Below are 16874 nucleotides of genomic sequence, written 5' to 3' on the forward strand. Positions count from 1 at the left end.
AGGAGAAATCGATAATTTCATTCTTCAAGAGCCCCAAATTTGCAATCTTTGTCCATGCAAGTCTGAAGTAGAATAGATAATATGTTTACCTTCCTACCATAACATGACATAACATATAATGTGTATATAGCTCAGTGATAATGACAGGGTGATAGGCTTATAACATAACTCTGCATAGTCAGTGGTAGGCTACCCTTTATTTTTAAACAGGTCGTGATGTGCTTTGGTAAACAATATAACGACAATCGAATCGATTTTTTTTTCAATGCACTTACAAACGATGTTGCTCAAACCCAAATTACCGTAGTTTATAATCATAGCTGATGCTGGACCTATCAACAGTATCTCCATTAGAGCCATTGAGCTACTGTGTCTTGGATATTGGTGTCGGTACTGGTGTTACAACAATGTATGTGAATTCAATGTATCGTCACTACCGGTACGTTTAAAATTCCAACTTGCTCGGATATGTACCGGAAACGCAACGGAACCAAATGTTCTTTACTACTATAGTACCGATACGAAATGTAACTCACCAACCAGATATTTTCAATCTCGAAAGAGGCTTTCTTCACAGATTCACGACAACTAATACGGTCAGTCGATAGCCAGTCTGGTCTCGTAGGCGCGGAAATACGGCATGTAACGGAACATTTTACATAGCTGTAGCGAAACATAGCAGCTGCTGTTCTGGTGACGACGGTTTGTATGTTCCATTATGATGTGAAAATTGACTAACTGATGCAATAACTATATTGAAGTTAAAGATCTCCGGAATATTTGTATGCATACTATTATTGATTTATCGGAAATATGGTTTGATGGATGTGAAGCTGCAGATTGTATCATAATAAGCTTAAAAAAGTCTTGCAGTAACAGATTTATCTTCATAGATCGAACCATTGATACGATCCGAAAGCTCTATGCGAATTGTCAGTTAGGCTTAGTGTAGGGTTGCCATATTTTTGTTTCACAAATTCCGGACGCTCTTCGGCGCCCACTAGCGGATTTTAAAATGAGGTATGAGCACATTGTCGATAAATATGACGTCACACCAGCAACGCTTTGTCTATGGACTAGAGGTGGTCACGATCGGGTTCAGGAGTATGTGGTTGTGTATGGTAACTTGGAACCAGGGCCGAAGTCACATTTTTTCAGCTCCCTTCCGCCGAGATAAACACTGATCTTGGGCCTCCCGTTGGGTATTCGATGCAACTTCTGGGGGCTTACTATATGCATCTGGTCGTTAAATGATTTGAATGTCACTAACATTGGTTTTTCCATATATTACTGTATAATTTTGATTCTCTCTCCGCCCACATGATCAGAGTTAGCGGTCGAGCTGGTGGAGGATGATGACTTCGAGAATGCAAGAAGCATAATTGTACATCGTTAAGTCATGTTCATGTCACGCCGATAAGATTATTTATCAGACTAATGCCGGTGCGCACTGAACCACTGAGCTATATAAACACCGCATATTCGGTGGTTTCCAACCTTTTATGGTCGCGACTCTATTTCCAAATTGAAAATGTGCCGTGGTCCAGCTCAAAATTTGAAGAGCTGATTACTAATTAAAAGTCGGTATATTTGCCCAGACCTACTCACGGCCTATTTTGGAAGCTAATTACGTTCAAAATCTTCGCAAACCGCAGAATAAAAGCAAACTACCCCCAGGTTTAGAAACACCATATTTGAATATATCATCCGAACCGTTATCTTATGATTGCCAATACAATCACACTTCTTTTTGTATATGAATGTTATTTTTTTTAATTATTTTTGATCGCCGTTTTTGCGAGGGAGATAGTCCCCATATTAAAACCAATATAAATGATGCTAAATCGCGCGCAGCGCGGAGTAAAATTTCATGTGGCATATATCTGCCCAAAAATAATCTTGTTTATGTTGATTTACAAAAAAATTATTAGCTTACTTCAAGCCTTCAAAATTCCGGACATTTAGCCAGATTTTAGAAATTCCTCCCGGACGCAGTTTTTACAGTGAAATTCCGGACATGTCCGGGAAATTCCGGACGTATGGCAACCCTAGCTTAGTGTGCAATTCATAAAGCTACCAAATAGTGATTAACACAACAATATAGATATGAAAATAACCAGGCAACTTTGCCCCAATTTATTCCCTCTTTTACCCAATTCAATGATTGTTCCATGACGTAACCTCGTGTCCCATTCTAATTTGAATGCTTGCCACGCCCATATTGCGTAACGCTCACGTAAGTTTGTGACTGAAATTTTACCCCTTCTAGTATTCCCAGCTCTAAATACCCATAACCTGCATTACACTGTGGTTATACACTAATGCCGTGCGGAATAGGCCCGATATATTTTATACATATAGCCTACGTACATTCGTACAATTGTGCATTTGACGTGGCATGAAAGAAATTATAAACCAATATCGCGGCAACTTCATAATGTGTCGTATTTTTGCCACACACTTGAGATACATCGGTCACACTATAGTAGCCAGGGTGAAATTTCAGCCAAAGTACGAGTACCGCAGTGCACGATAAATGTGAATTACAATATGATATTGCGGACTTGGCAGTAGTTAGTATGATCGGTCGCGAACTAGCGTGGGGCTCTTATGGGTGCGGCGGTGACTCGCCTGAAAACCGGGGGTGGTGACTCGCCTTTTTTAACCCCCTCTCGGCGGTGAGTCGCCATGTGTTCTTATGGGTGCGGTCGTGACTCGCGTTTTTTGCTATAGGCGGTGGCGGTGATTCGCCGTGAAAACTCGGGGTCGTGGCTCGCCTTTTTTGCTATAGGCGGTGGCGGTGATTCGCCTGTCGTGTATTCTTGCGGGATCTGTGGTGATGCGCCATGTGTTCTTATGGGCGTGTCGGTGATTCGCACTTTCAGGCATCTCTCGCGCGGTGTTGAATATGTACGAGTCACCAACAATAACCACACAAACGGAAACGTGGCTTGTTGTGAGGATTAAGCAGTGCGTGCGACCTATATTTCGAATGACCTGCGCGCTGAATTGTTTCCCATGCAGCTGTGTGCTACTATCGCTTATTACACTATTCCATTCAGTGCGAAATAGTTTGCTAAATCTAAGAATCAGTCGCATGGTGTTACTTTAGTAATTAGTTTACCATAGAGCCGGCGTAGACAGTGATTCGAATACCGACAAATTTTCACTTATTTCTGACCCAACCCTAATCCTATGTGAAGTTGACGCTTATTCAAAAAGGTGTGAAATAATTGTAAAATCCTACGTCGGTGACGCGATAATGCATCAGACATAGCGATCTAGTTATAGTACGGTGTCGGAATCCATTCGCGAGATGTTCTATAGGTAAATTGAGATAATCCGAAACGAAATATTTTGACTTTGGTGTAGTGTGAATTGAAATAGGATTGACAAACATGACTATCAACTTTCCCACAGTCCCATATTGATATTATACGCACATTGATTTGAAACAAGCAATGGAACATTGCAACTCTATTCGCGATCCGACTTTTCGTTTGTCAAAGCGACATTTTAACATCTTACCATACTCAAAAGAATTATTTACAACATTAACAAGTGTTCAAAATCTAGTTTTCACCTACTTGATTATATCACTGCAACTCACAAATTTGAATTAATTCATCCTGGTTGTATTCGTATGATCGGTCTTTTTTATTCAATTGTAAAGGTCGTTACTATTCTGAAAACAAAGTAAGCTATTTACTAATCGACACATAAATGTCTTGACATAAACATATTATATTTTGAGTATACGAGATTTGAATGTCTCAACAATAACTGAGAAACAATTTATCACAATAAAATCCGTATATTACAGCGTAAAAGATGTTTGAATGTCAGCAACTCTGTACGGTCATAGTTTAGGCTTACCATATTTTGGAAATGTAAAAAGAGGACACTTTTTCAGAAATTTGAGACTTGCAAAACCGGTGAATTTTTCCCACTTCGTGATCGGTTGACTAAAAAAAAAAAAAAGTCATCTTCTCCGCTCGGACCTCAGAATACCGTTTTTCTTTCCGCATTGCTAGGTGGATGACTAAAAAAAAAAGCCATCTTTCCGCCCAGGGCTAAAATCACCGTTTTTCACTCCGAAATACCCGCCGGAGCGTCACTTATGTGCTAATTTACGGCATATCACTCGCAATTTGCTCTAAATCTAACCTAAATTTTCAAAAAAGAGGACACAATCTCAAAAAAGAGGACAAAAGGGCGTCCTCCGAGGACACTTTCAAAAAAGTCAAAAAAGAGGACAAATCCTCTCAAAAGAGCACGTATGGTAACCCTATCATAGTTACTACCACTAATTTACCCGACCAACTCGTCATGATCATTCCTGAAATCAACACAAATATGACCACTGACTTGAGTTAACCACAAAACAGCATCAAGTTTTAAATCCACTTGTAGCTTACGGATTATTTGGATGCTGGTTATGTTTTGTTGTAATTGAGTTAACGGAAATAGTATTACGTCTCGACATCTTACCATCTTACCATATTCAAAGAATCAACCACGAAAACATTGTCAAGTAAATCCGTTACCCGACTAACTCAAACAGTATCAATATGAAAAACAGCCAAACATACACGAATCCATACAATCACTAAAACCTAAAATCCATAACAAGCTTGGTTGTATTCATATCCCTACGAGTCTTTTTTTTATTCAACTTGAAAAGTCGTTACTATTCTGTAAGATAGAGGAATTACTACGTGGTATATTCTGCAAGACAAACTAATTACTACTCGGTATATTTTGTAAGATAAAAGTAATTACTTCTCAGTGTCGGCAACTTGAGATTAACATAATATGTTTGAGTATACGAGATTCGACAGTCTGACCATCGTAGTTGAGAATTCATTTCTTACAATCGAACACAGGTGTTATATCAAAAATTATCATGATGTAAACATAAGGATTGACACATTGATTTGACATATGAGATTTTGTAATAGTTGATCATTACTTTATTATTAAATTATTTGCGTTAATTAGACCCCGCGTTGTGGTAAATGTTATGACAGCAACAAACTATTCAGTACCAATGTTATTAACATATTAAGCTGCAAAACTATGTGTGTCTGAAATGTTCTCGATAGGAAAATTACTCCACCTTGGTAAAAATCACTCTGCGTATCGCAGATATCAGAAAATATTTCCAGTAACCAAGACTAAAGATGAAACAACAATATCGGTATTATTACATTCAACACCCGATGCAAAATGCTTCATTGGTCAAATTCACAACGGGTAATTGAAACGACTAAGTGTAGAGTATATCACAATGACACGGCGTTACTATTGAATCCAACAATTGATACGATTTATTGTCGAGATTTGTGACAGCGCATTGAAACATACACAACTTACAGAGTGTGAAAATATCACTTTGGGTATCGAGTACCGTTTGAAGCGCGCGATCAATACATAATTCCGTTCGCACTCTCTAAGATGTTGTGAAGTCTACAGATTTACACTTCAAGACTTTGATCAACACAGAAGCAATTTGGAATATCTTTACTGGACGCATCCTATTCTACTAGACTTGAGTGATACACAAAACTCATAGCATTAACAAAATCGCAATAGGCGCTACACTTAAATCTACAAAATGTGTTTGTATCGTTGTTAGTGATCATAAATTATCATTTGAATAAGTAATTGTAATCATAAAACCAAACTTGCGAAAGTCATTACCATAACAAAAGAATATTGTAGGTTGCTTGCTAAATGTACGCCAGAAATATTTGTAGAACGCTCACGACCAAAGAAATCGGAAATTTCCCTCATTGTCATTCATCAAAGTAAATGTTGTCGCAATACTCAACCCATAAAAGATCTTACTTGTATGTGATTGAATCGCAGGTAATTAACCCACTAAATCAAACCATAAGGAAATTTCACTCACTCATCGGATATGAAACAGCGTCACTTAATCGGCGTAGATCGTTTTACTAAATGCAAATCATACCTGACCAACAGAAAACAATTTTCACTCACCTTGTAATGAAACCAAGTGGTGGGCCTTCGTTCAATATTTTGTCTGTGTCAAATACTTTGTAATAAACGCAATGGAGTGGTTGAGCTTTACATCATCAAGCTGTCATCAATAAATCAAGATTTCGGTAAACTTGTAAATGTATCGTTTAACTAACCGAGTTGTATGCACAGTTTGATATTTTTGTCATTTAGTGATTGCTGAACATACCACTTCGAAATACTGCGTTGATCTCAATTCCCTTTGTCCTGATAAGCGAAGTACATTTGTTTTGAATTCGTAACAATCGGCTTTTCTACGACATGATAAATTATTGACAAGTTCTGCTTAGAAGATTGGTTGCATATCACTAAAAATAATATACCACACATAGTATTACTGTTACTCCATTCATCGGTATTTTTTCCGTTGTCGATTTTCAAACGAGTAAAATTTATTACTTGAGTTGTTCTGCTTACTATATTTAAATGTAAACTCACCCATCTTTCAACAACAAACAACGATAAAACGTATGCAATCAAACACAACAAGTTTTACGATACTAATTATTATCCCACATAACCCATTTCTTATCGAAGACATATGAAATATATTCATGTTACACGAAAATATTCGCTCATGCTACAAATCTGTACAATGATTGGTGGTGCTTTCAAACTGTTTCGATACCTCAAGAACTTTATTGTCTAAATCAGTGGTTCTTAACCTTGCCCCCAGCGCCCCCCAGGGGGCGCTGGCGATTTTGAAGGGGAGCGGAAACGCTCAGGGGGCGATATGGGGGGCGCTGGGCTCAGGGGAGAGGTATGGGGGGCGCTGGAGAAAAATGGCTTCGCAGTAGATGATGTGGTGATAGGACATATCCTTAATGAGTATTCAGAGCAAATTAACACCGAAAACTTCGTTACATATTGCCTTCAAAATACAGATAGGTTTAATTGTCCATGGGCGCCTAAATGACTGACACCAAATGTTCCTGTCTTGGCAATCTGAACCCCAGAAGACGAATTCCATCTGGCAGGGAAAAATTTGATGTCAGTGAAGAAATACCAATCTGAAATCGTGTGTGTCTTTTAGTTTAGTACGATTGGGCGACAGGGATATTCCTGTTGGGCGATTCTATATTTTTTGATATTGCAGACAGGGTGTCACGAAATAACATCATGCAACGAAGTCATACCAACGGGTTCGCCCGCCCGAATATGTCTAATTATTGGTAATGGGCCCTTCAATTTCCAAGAAACCTCACAATGTTTGCTTTAAGTTTTGATGAGTCTGCTCACACTCAACAACTCACTGCGCTGACCCCTGGACAACAGTGCGTAACGACTAAAAAAAGGTAATAACTTCGGAGTTGTTGTGCGCAACTTAGATTTTCTGTGCGCAGAGACCGTGTCAGCACCTGCGTACGTGCGCAGCTTAGAGGGAACATCGCACCCCATTCAGCTCTACCGGTAAACGTGTTTACGTGAGCAGAGAGAGGATAAAAATTAATCTCAATTTACATGCAATTCCAGATGACATTGACCAATTCAATCATTAATAAGTGAAATTTTTCGCGCTTCGCGCGACTAGGCGAGGATAGCTGCCTCAGTAAAGGGACACCTCATGTAGATACCTAATAGGCTATCAGCAAATAGAGGACAGCCTAATCGGGGTCTGGGAGTGGAGTCCCCCGGAAGCTTGGTATATCACCCGATGGGAGCCCAGGACCAACGTTTTTTGTTTGGTTGGGGGGCTGACGAAGTGCTCTTACGGCCCTGGTAACGAATAATTGTACCTGCGGGCACGCCCGAATATGTTTAATTATTAATTACGTGCCCTTTATTTTCCTATGCAACAGCTCACTCAGTGCTACAGGTAAATCTGATTACGTGGGCTGAGAGGATAAAAAGTTTATAGCGACTTATATATGTAATTACCACCTATTCATTCATGCATTATAGAAAATTTTGGTACCTAGGGTGACCAGGCCACACAAACTTTGCTGACCATCGAAATCACGATATGGGGTTCGTGGGGGCGAAGCCCTCAGAAGTTCGATTTATCACGCTATGGGTGCACAAGGCAATCGTTTTTAGGGGGTTGACTAGGTGCCCTCCCTCTTACTCATTGTCTTTATTACATTCCTTGAATTATGAAGTTGGGGGGCGCTGGAGCACGATAATTTTTGAAAGGGGGCGCTGGAGGAAAAAAGGTTAAGAACCACTGGTCTAAATGGTTGTTCATGTATCTTAATAATCAAGTAGTTCAACACATAACTAGTATTAACAGAAACACCAGAGTTGTTTACACAAAAGTTTGTATGTGTACAGTATGCGAATACCATGTGTAAGTCCAGCACAATTGTGGTATCCATACGAGTTTAGTTAACACAATTTACGACACCGAGGTCGCCTCATCTTTCGTAAGACAACAAACCAAGGCTTCAGGATATGTCCATGTCATAACAATAAATCAGCTACTCCAACAACAGAGTACATATGTTTTCTAGTTACGGTGCTTACATCTTACACACAAATCGACCTACTTTGCTAACGAAGAGTGCTGAGTCATCACATGGTTATCCTCACAACAATACAACTAAAACATACTATCATACAAATTGGTCGTTATAGTTTGCCCACCAACGATACATCGTACAAGTAGCAAGTCTCGAGAATCCAGTTATTCAAAAAACGTGAAAGTGTTTCTACACCAAGTCGGTATGTTGACGAAAGCATATATTGTAATATCATGATCGATTTACATTCGTTGGTCACAAAATGTCACTACTCTAAATAATTATTTTTCACTCAAAGCCTACTTGTCACCATTCGTTTCATCAAGCACGAGTTCAAGAAACCTGCTATGACATGAATTGTTATTTTTATGTTGTGTAAATAGGTAATAATTAATTTTAGTAACACTATATCAACATCATCGAGTTGTGCGAATAGATTTACATGTGGTCTTGTGGTTTTAATCGAAGTATACAGCACGGTTAATGTAGAGTCATCTCTATTGTACAACAACTCGGTAATCGAAATGCATTAAAAGTTAAACAACGATCTTGGTTCGTCGCACCAAAAATATGTTTCCTATCACGATACTCTACACAGGCCGTGTAAATCCTTTTCACACTCGTAATAGTATACCAACAGCTACCGGCGACAACGTTTAACAATGCCAACGACACTAAACATACGATACCTACCCAAGTAAAATTACCATTTTCACCTGGAGGTCGGTCGTAACCCGAGTAGAAATACCATGGAGACAAAACACGGTCTGTAACATGTTTACTTGAATATTGGTCGTTGGTTCATGAGTGAATATCCGGATCAGGCCCCCACACACTTTCTCATATTAGTGATCCGGTTTCGGCTGACTGGAGCGACATGTATTGATCAGTAAAGACACAATATAGTAAACAGACCTGAGGAAACTCACAAGTACCCCGGAGTTGTTAGCGCGATGGGGGAACATAAATTCATCCGTTTTCTGAACACCATTATCCGTGTATCAACCAGTTACCAAAGTCGAGGAGGTGTTTTATTCAGACATTTTGACTCTGGAAAATCCAAAGCACGAACCCGGACATCACGGACATATCGGAAACCCCTTTTTTCGCCAATTCCGAAAACATACATGTCGATGTACAACAGCTCATTGTTATTGTATGTGAGTAACCAATGATTTTGATGGGATGCATCAGAGCAAGTGAATATTTGATGAGACAAATGTATCGGAGTCGTTGTTGGTGTATATTTTGTCACTGCCCGTTGTAACAATATACAAAAATATCAAATTGTCCGGTGTGGTTGTCAGTTTTCAAAACGAAAATGATATTGTTACCCAGGGAGAAGATAGATTTCCAAGAGAAAACGCTATTGGTACTCAAGTAAATGACAGTTTCCAGACGAAAATGGTTTGTTACCCAGGAGAAAATGATTAGTTACTCTAGGTAAAAGTATTTTTCCAAGTGAAAATGTATTGTTACACTGGGTAAACGCCGAATCTCCAAAGGAAAATGATATTTTTATTCGGGTAAACGACGGACCACCAAGTGAAAATGGTAATTTTACTTGGGTAGGTATCGTATGTTTAGTGTCGTTGGCATTGTTAAACGTTGTCGCCGGTAGCTGTTGGTATACTATTACGAGTGTGAAAAGGATTTACACGGCCTGTGTAGAGTATCGTGATAGGAAACATATTTTTGGTGCGACGAACCAAGATCGTTGTTTAACTTTTAATGCATTTCGATTACCGAGTTGTTGTACAATAGAGATGACTCTACATTAACCGTGCTGTATACTTCGATTAAAACCACAAGACCACATGTAAATCTATTCGCACAACTCGATGATGTTGATATAGTGTTACTAAAATTAATTATTACCTATTTACACAACATAAAAATAACAATTCATGTCATAGCAGGTTTCTTGAACTCGTGCTTGATGAAACGAATGGTGACAAGTAGGCTTTGAGTGAAAAATAATTATTTAGAGTAGTGACATTTTGTGACCAACGAATGTAAATCGATCATGATATTACAATATATGCTTTCGTCAACATACCGACTTGGTGTAGAAACACTTTCACGTTTTTTGAATAACTGGATTCTCGAGACTTGCTACTTGTACGATGTATCGTTGGTGGGCAAACTATAACGACCAATTTGTATGATAGTATGTTTTAGTTGTATTGTTGTGAGGATAACCATGTGATGACTCAGCACTCTTCGTTAGCAAAGTAGGTCGATTTGTGTGTAAGATGTAAGCACCGTAACTAGAAAACATATGTACTCTGTTGTTGGAGTAGCTGATTTATTGTTATGACATGGACATATCCTGAAGCCTTGGTTTGTTGTCTTACGAAAGATGAGGCGACCTCGGTGTCGTAAATTGTGTTAACTAAACTCGTATGGATACCACAATTGTGCTGGACTTACACATGGTATTCGCATACTGTACACATACAAACTTTTGTGTAAACAACTCTGGTGTTTCTATTAATACTAGTTATGTGTTGAACTACTTGATTATTAAGATACATGAACAACCATTTAGACAATAAAGTTCTTGAGGTATCGAAACAGTTTGAAAGCACCACCAATCATTGTACAGGTTTGTAGCATGAGCGAATATTTTCGTGTAACATGAATATATTTCATATGTCTTCGATAAGAAATGGGTTATGTGGGATAATAATTAGTATCGTAAAACTTGTTGTGTTTGATTGCATACGTTTTATCGTTGTTTGTTGTTGAAAGATGGGTGAGTTTACATTTAAATATAGTAAGCAGAACAACTCAAGTAATAAATTTTACTCGTTTGAAAATCGACAACGGAAAAAATACCGATGAATGGAGTAACAGTAATACTATGTGTGGTATATTATTTTTAGTGATATGCAACCCATCTTCTATGCAGAACTTGTCAATAATTTATCATGTCGTAGAAAAGCCGATTGTTACGAATTCAAAACAAATGTACTTCGCTTATCAGGACAAAGGGAATTGAGATCAACGCAGTATTTCGAAGTGGTATGTTCAGCAATCACTAAATGACAAAAATATCAAACTGTGCATACAACTCGGTTAGTTAAACGATACATTTACAAGTTTACCGAAATCTTGATTTATTGATGACAGCTTGATGATGTAAAGCTCAACCACTCCATTGCGTTTATTACAAAGTATTTGACACAGACAAAATATTGAACGAAGGCCCACCACTTGGTTTCATTACAAGGTGAGTGAAAATTGTTTTCTGTTGGTCAGGTATGATTTGCATTTAGTAAAACGATCTACGCCGATTAAGTGACGCTGTTTCATATCCGATGAGTGAGTGAAATTTCCTTATGGTTTGATTTAGTGGGTTAATTACCTGCGATTCAATCACATACAAGTAAGATCTTTTATGGGTTGAGTATTGCGACAACATTTACTTTGATGAATGACAATGAGGGAAATTTCCGATTTCTTTGGTCGTGAGCGTTCTACAAATATTTCTGGCGTACATTTAGCAAGCAACCTACAATATTCTTTTGTTATGGTAATGACTTTCGCAAGTTTGGTTTTATGATTACAATTACTTATTCAAATGATAATTTATGATCACTAACAACGATACAAACACATTTTGTAGATTTAAGTGTAGCGCCTATTGCGATTTTGTTAATGCTATGAGTTTTGTGTATCACTCAAGTCTAGTAGAATAGGATGCGTCCAGTAAAGATATTCCAAATTGCTTCTGTGTTGATCAAAGTCTTGAAGTGTAAATCTGTAGACTTCACAACATCTTAGAGAGTGCGAACGGAATTATGTATTGATCGTGCGCTTCAAACGGTACTCGATACCCAAAGTGATATTTTCACACTCTGTAAGTTGTGTATGTTTCAATGCGCTGTCACAAATCTCGACTATAAATCGTATCAATTGTTGGATTCAATAGTAACGCCGTGTCATTGTGATATACTCTACACTTAGTCGTTTCAATTACCCGTTGTGAATTTGACCAATAAAGCATTTTGCATCGGGTGTTGAATGTAATAATACCGATATTGTTGTTTCATCTTTAGTCTTGGTTACTGGAAATATTTTCTGATATCTGCGATACGCAGAGTGATTTTTACCAAGGTGGAGTAATTTTCCTATCGAGAACATTTCAGACACACATAGTTTTGCAGCTTAATATGTTAATAACATTGGTACTGAAAAGTTTGTTGCTGTCATAACATTTACCACAACGCGGGGTCTAATTAACGCAAATAATTTAATAATAAAGTAATGATCAACTATTACAAAATCTCATATGTCAAATCAATGTGTCAATCCTTATGTTTACATCATGATAATTTTTGATATAACACCTGTGTTCGATTGTAAGAAATGAATTCTCAACTACGATGGTCAGACTGTCGAATCTCGTATACTCAAATATATTATGTTAATCTCAAGTTGCCGACACTGAGAAGTAATTACTTTTATCTTACAAAATATACCGAGTAGTAATTAGTTTGTCTTGCAGAATATACCACGTAGTAATTCCTCTATCTTACAGAATAGTAACGACTTTTCAAGTCGAATAGAAAAAAGACTCGTAGGGATATGAATACAACCAAGCTTTTTATGGATTTTAGGTTTTAGTGATTGTATGGATTCGTGTATGTTTGGCTGTTTTTCATATTGATACTGTTTGAGTTGGTCGGGTAACGGATTTACTTGACAATGTTTTCGTGGTTGATTCTTTGAATATGGTAAGATGGTAAGATGTCGAGACGTAATACTATTTCCGTTAACTCAATTACAACAAAACATAACCAGCATTCAAATAATCCGTAAGCTACAAGTGGATTTAAAACCTGATGCTGTTTTGTGGTTAACTCAAGTCAGTGGTCATATTTGTGTTGATTTCAGGAATGATCATGACGAGTTGGTCGGGTAAATTAGTCGTAGTAACTATGACCGTACAGAGTTGCTGACATTCAAACATCTTTTACGCTGTAATATACGGATTTTATTGTGATAAATTGTTTCTCAGTTATTGTTGAGACATTCAAATCTCGTATACTCAAAATATAATATGTTTATGTCAAGACATTTATGTGTCGATTAGTAAATAGCTTACTCTGTCTTCAGAATAGTAACGACCTTTACAATTGAATAAAAAAGACCGATCATACGAATACAACCAGGATGAATTAATTCAAATTTGTGAGTTGCAGTGATATAATCAAGTAGGTGAAAACTAGATTTTGAACACTTGTTAATGTTGTAAATAATTCTTTTGAGTATGGTAAGATGTTAAAATGTCGCTTTGACAAACGAAAAGTCGGATCGCGAATAGGGTTGCAATGTTCCATTACTTGTTTCAAATCAATGTGCGTATAATATCAATATGGGACTGTGGGAAAGTTGATAGTCATGTTTGTCAATCCTATTTCAATTCACACTACACCAAAGTCAAAATATTTCGTTTCGGATTATCTCAATTTACCTATAGAACATCTCGCGAATGGATTCCGACACCGTACTATAACTAGATCGCTATGTCTGATGCATTATCGCGTCACCGACGTAGGATTTTACAATTATTTCACACCTTTTTGAATAAGCGTCAACTTCACATAGGATTAGGGTTGGGTCAGCAATAAGTGAAAATTTGTCGGTATTCGAATCACCGTCTACGCCGGCTCTATGGTAAACTAATTACTAAAGTAACACCAAGCGACTGATTCTTAGATTTAGCAAACTATTTCGCACTGAATGGAATAGTGTAATAAGCGATAGTAGCACACAGCTGCATGGGAAACAATTCAGCGCGCAGGTCATTCGAAATATAGGTCGCACGCACTGCTTAATCCTCACATCAAGCCACGTTTCCGTTTGTGTGGTTATTGTTGGTGACTCGTACATATTCAACACCGCGCGAGAGATGCCTGAAAGTGCGAATCACCGACACGCCCATAAGAACACATGGCGAATCACCACAGATCCCGTAAGAATACACGACAGGCGAATCACCGCCACCGCCTATAGCAAAAAAGGCGAGTCACGACCCCGAGTTTTCACGGCGAATCACCGCCACCGCCTATAGCAAAAAACGCGATCCACGACCGCACCCATAAGAACACATGGCGACTCACCGCCGAGAGGGGGGTTAAAAAAGGCGAGTCACCACCCCCGGTTTTCAGGCGAGTCACCGCCGCACCCATAAGAGCCCCACGCTAGTTCGCGACCGATCATACTAACTACTCTTGGCTATTATTCATTCATGTCGATGTAGCACACGAACTAATACAACGAATGCTTATTTGTCAGTGAAGCTGAAGCTATATGCGTAGGCGAATTTACTTGATCGAACCGGGTTAAATTCATAAAAACTGAACAATGCAACATTGCCTAAGCCTACCCAAGAAGCCTCAAAGACACGGACAACAATAAAGTGGGCGAAACACGCATTTTCGGTGGATAATTCAAACTCAAAGAGACTATGTCCTACACGACCTACAGTTAGACACAGCAGAGAAGTTCTCAAGTGCCCATACAATCATCAGTACAGTGATTCGACTGAATTTTTAACAAGAATGCCGACTCGCCACACCCCTGCCTGCTTAACCAGGCTTTTGACCAACACAGTTTTAAAACTGCAACAGTCAAGTTTTGTGGAAGCGGTTAGCGCGGATTGAATACCAAACTTCATATTTGTCTGACAAAAGGTGTAATATCGAACAATTCACCCCAAATGCCAAGGCTTGGGGTGTGTATTTTATGGTATGTGTGTATAGGGGTGTATTCGGCTTAATTCAACCAATAGCTTAGGTGTAAATGACAAATTTAGTACCAAATAAGTGTGATGACTCAAAACACACCATACGCTAGGGTGTGAATTGCGAAAACACACCATTTTCGTTTACAGTGTACACAGCAAATTTGGTTAAATTTCAGCCAGTAGTCGAATTGCTACTTGAAGTAGAAGTAGAATTTGCTGACTTCAAATCCAACCAAGTAAGTAAATAACTGTAAAACGATCGTAATTCGTTCGTATGAACTGTCATAAGTTGCAAATTGAGCTATGCCACGAGTATGTGTGGATATTAATTCATATTGAAGAATCCCAGGATGTAGCGCCGAATAATAAGGTGAAATCCATAATGAAATTACAACACACAAATATACATTTTAGTAATACATTCATTTCATAAATATATTGAAACCTGAAACTTTTCAGTCTGACATTCTTGAGGGTATTCATCGGCGTATGATGTATGATGTATGTATGAATCATGAATGTGTCCCAAAAAAGTTTCTTCAAACAATCACATAAGGAAATTGATCATTATGTTGAAATCCGACTACAACTAGAAATATGTAATAAATATTCAGTAACGTAGACATCCAGCAATGATTTCTATTTTCTGTGGGTATAGTTTCACGAAAAGTTTCTCACACTCACATATGGTAATTATTACGTCAATATCTCTAGAGAGATTTTTGTCAGCGTTGACCTCTTATATCCTGCCAGTGTAAGCAGTGTTAATAGTAATATGTATCCTATTACAATGCCACTCGCAATACCATGAAAACAAACAGAGATTATCAATATTATGCTCAAATTATATCAAATGTTGCAATGAATATGGCAAATTAAATCAATATCATGCGTCACATCTCTCAAATTGTAATTTAAGCCTACACATCAAATTTTGTTCAATTCCAGTACGTACCCGAATTGCTACTTGAAGTAGAATTAGAATTTACTGACTTCAAATCTACTCAAGTAAGTAAATAATTGTAAAACGATCGTAAGTCGTTCGTATGGAGTGTCATAAGCTACAAATTGAGCAATGCCACAGGTGTATGGATATTAGTTCATATTGAAGAATCCAAGGATGTAACGCGGTATAATTAGATGAAATTCACGCAATACGACTCGCGCAAGGTCGACTCATATGATCAAATTATATCAAATATTGCACTGAATAGGGTAAATTAAATCACTATCATGCGTCACATCTCTCAAATTGTAATTAAAGCCTACACACCGGGCGTGGTCGCGCGTGAGCATGATATTGATTTTGCTAAGCAACCAATTATTATAAAGCCGCATAAGCTTGGGCTGATATCACAGTGATATTTAAACAAATGATAAATAGGATTATATTCATCGATCAATCCTCATTTTGGAAATTTAAAAATCCGTGAAGCTCGCAGTGTCTCTGTAAAGCGTGCGTAGCTGAAACAGGTTGAATAGAACTAGATTAGAATTGGACTTGAAGCTACATATAGTTTATCCAAATTAGATTAGAATTAGAACCCTCGTAGAGACACATCTTATCATTACACAATAATAAATTTCATTCGATAGCCTACATTTCATTGTGA

At 38.0% G+C, this 16874-nt stretch overlaps 1 protein-coding gene across 2 annotated transcripts in view; it reads left to right on the plus strand.

The window, feature by feature from the left end:
• Nucleotides 1-16874, plus strand: part of LOC145437845 (adhesion G-protein coupled receptor G7-like) — a 449423-nt gene that overhangs the window by 240542 nt on the left and 192007 nt on the right. The window lies entirely within an intron of this gene.

Source organism: Botryllus schlosseri, chromosome 4 (assembly GCF_051294905.1).
Source record: "Botryllus schlosseri isolate E-star chromosome 4, Bs_hap1, whole genome shotgun sequence".
NCBI lineage: Eukaryota > Metazoa > Chordata > Ascidiacea > Stolidobranchia > Styelidae > Botryllus > Botryllus schlosseri.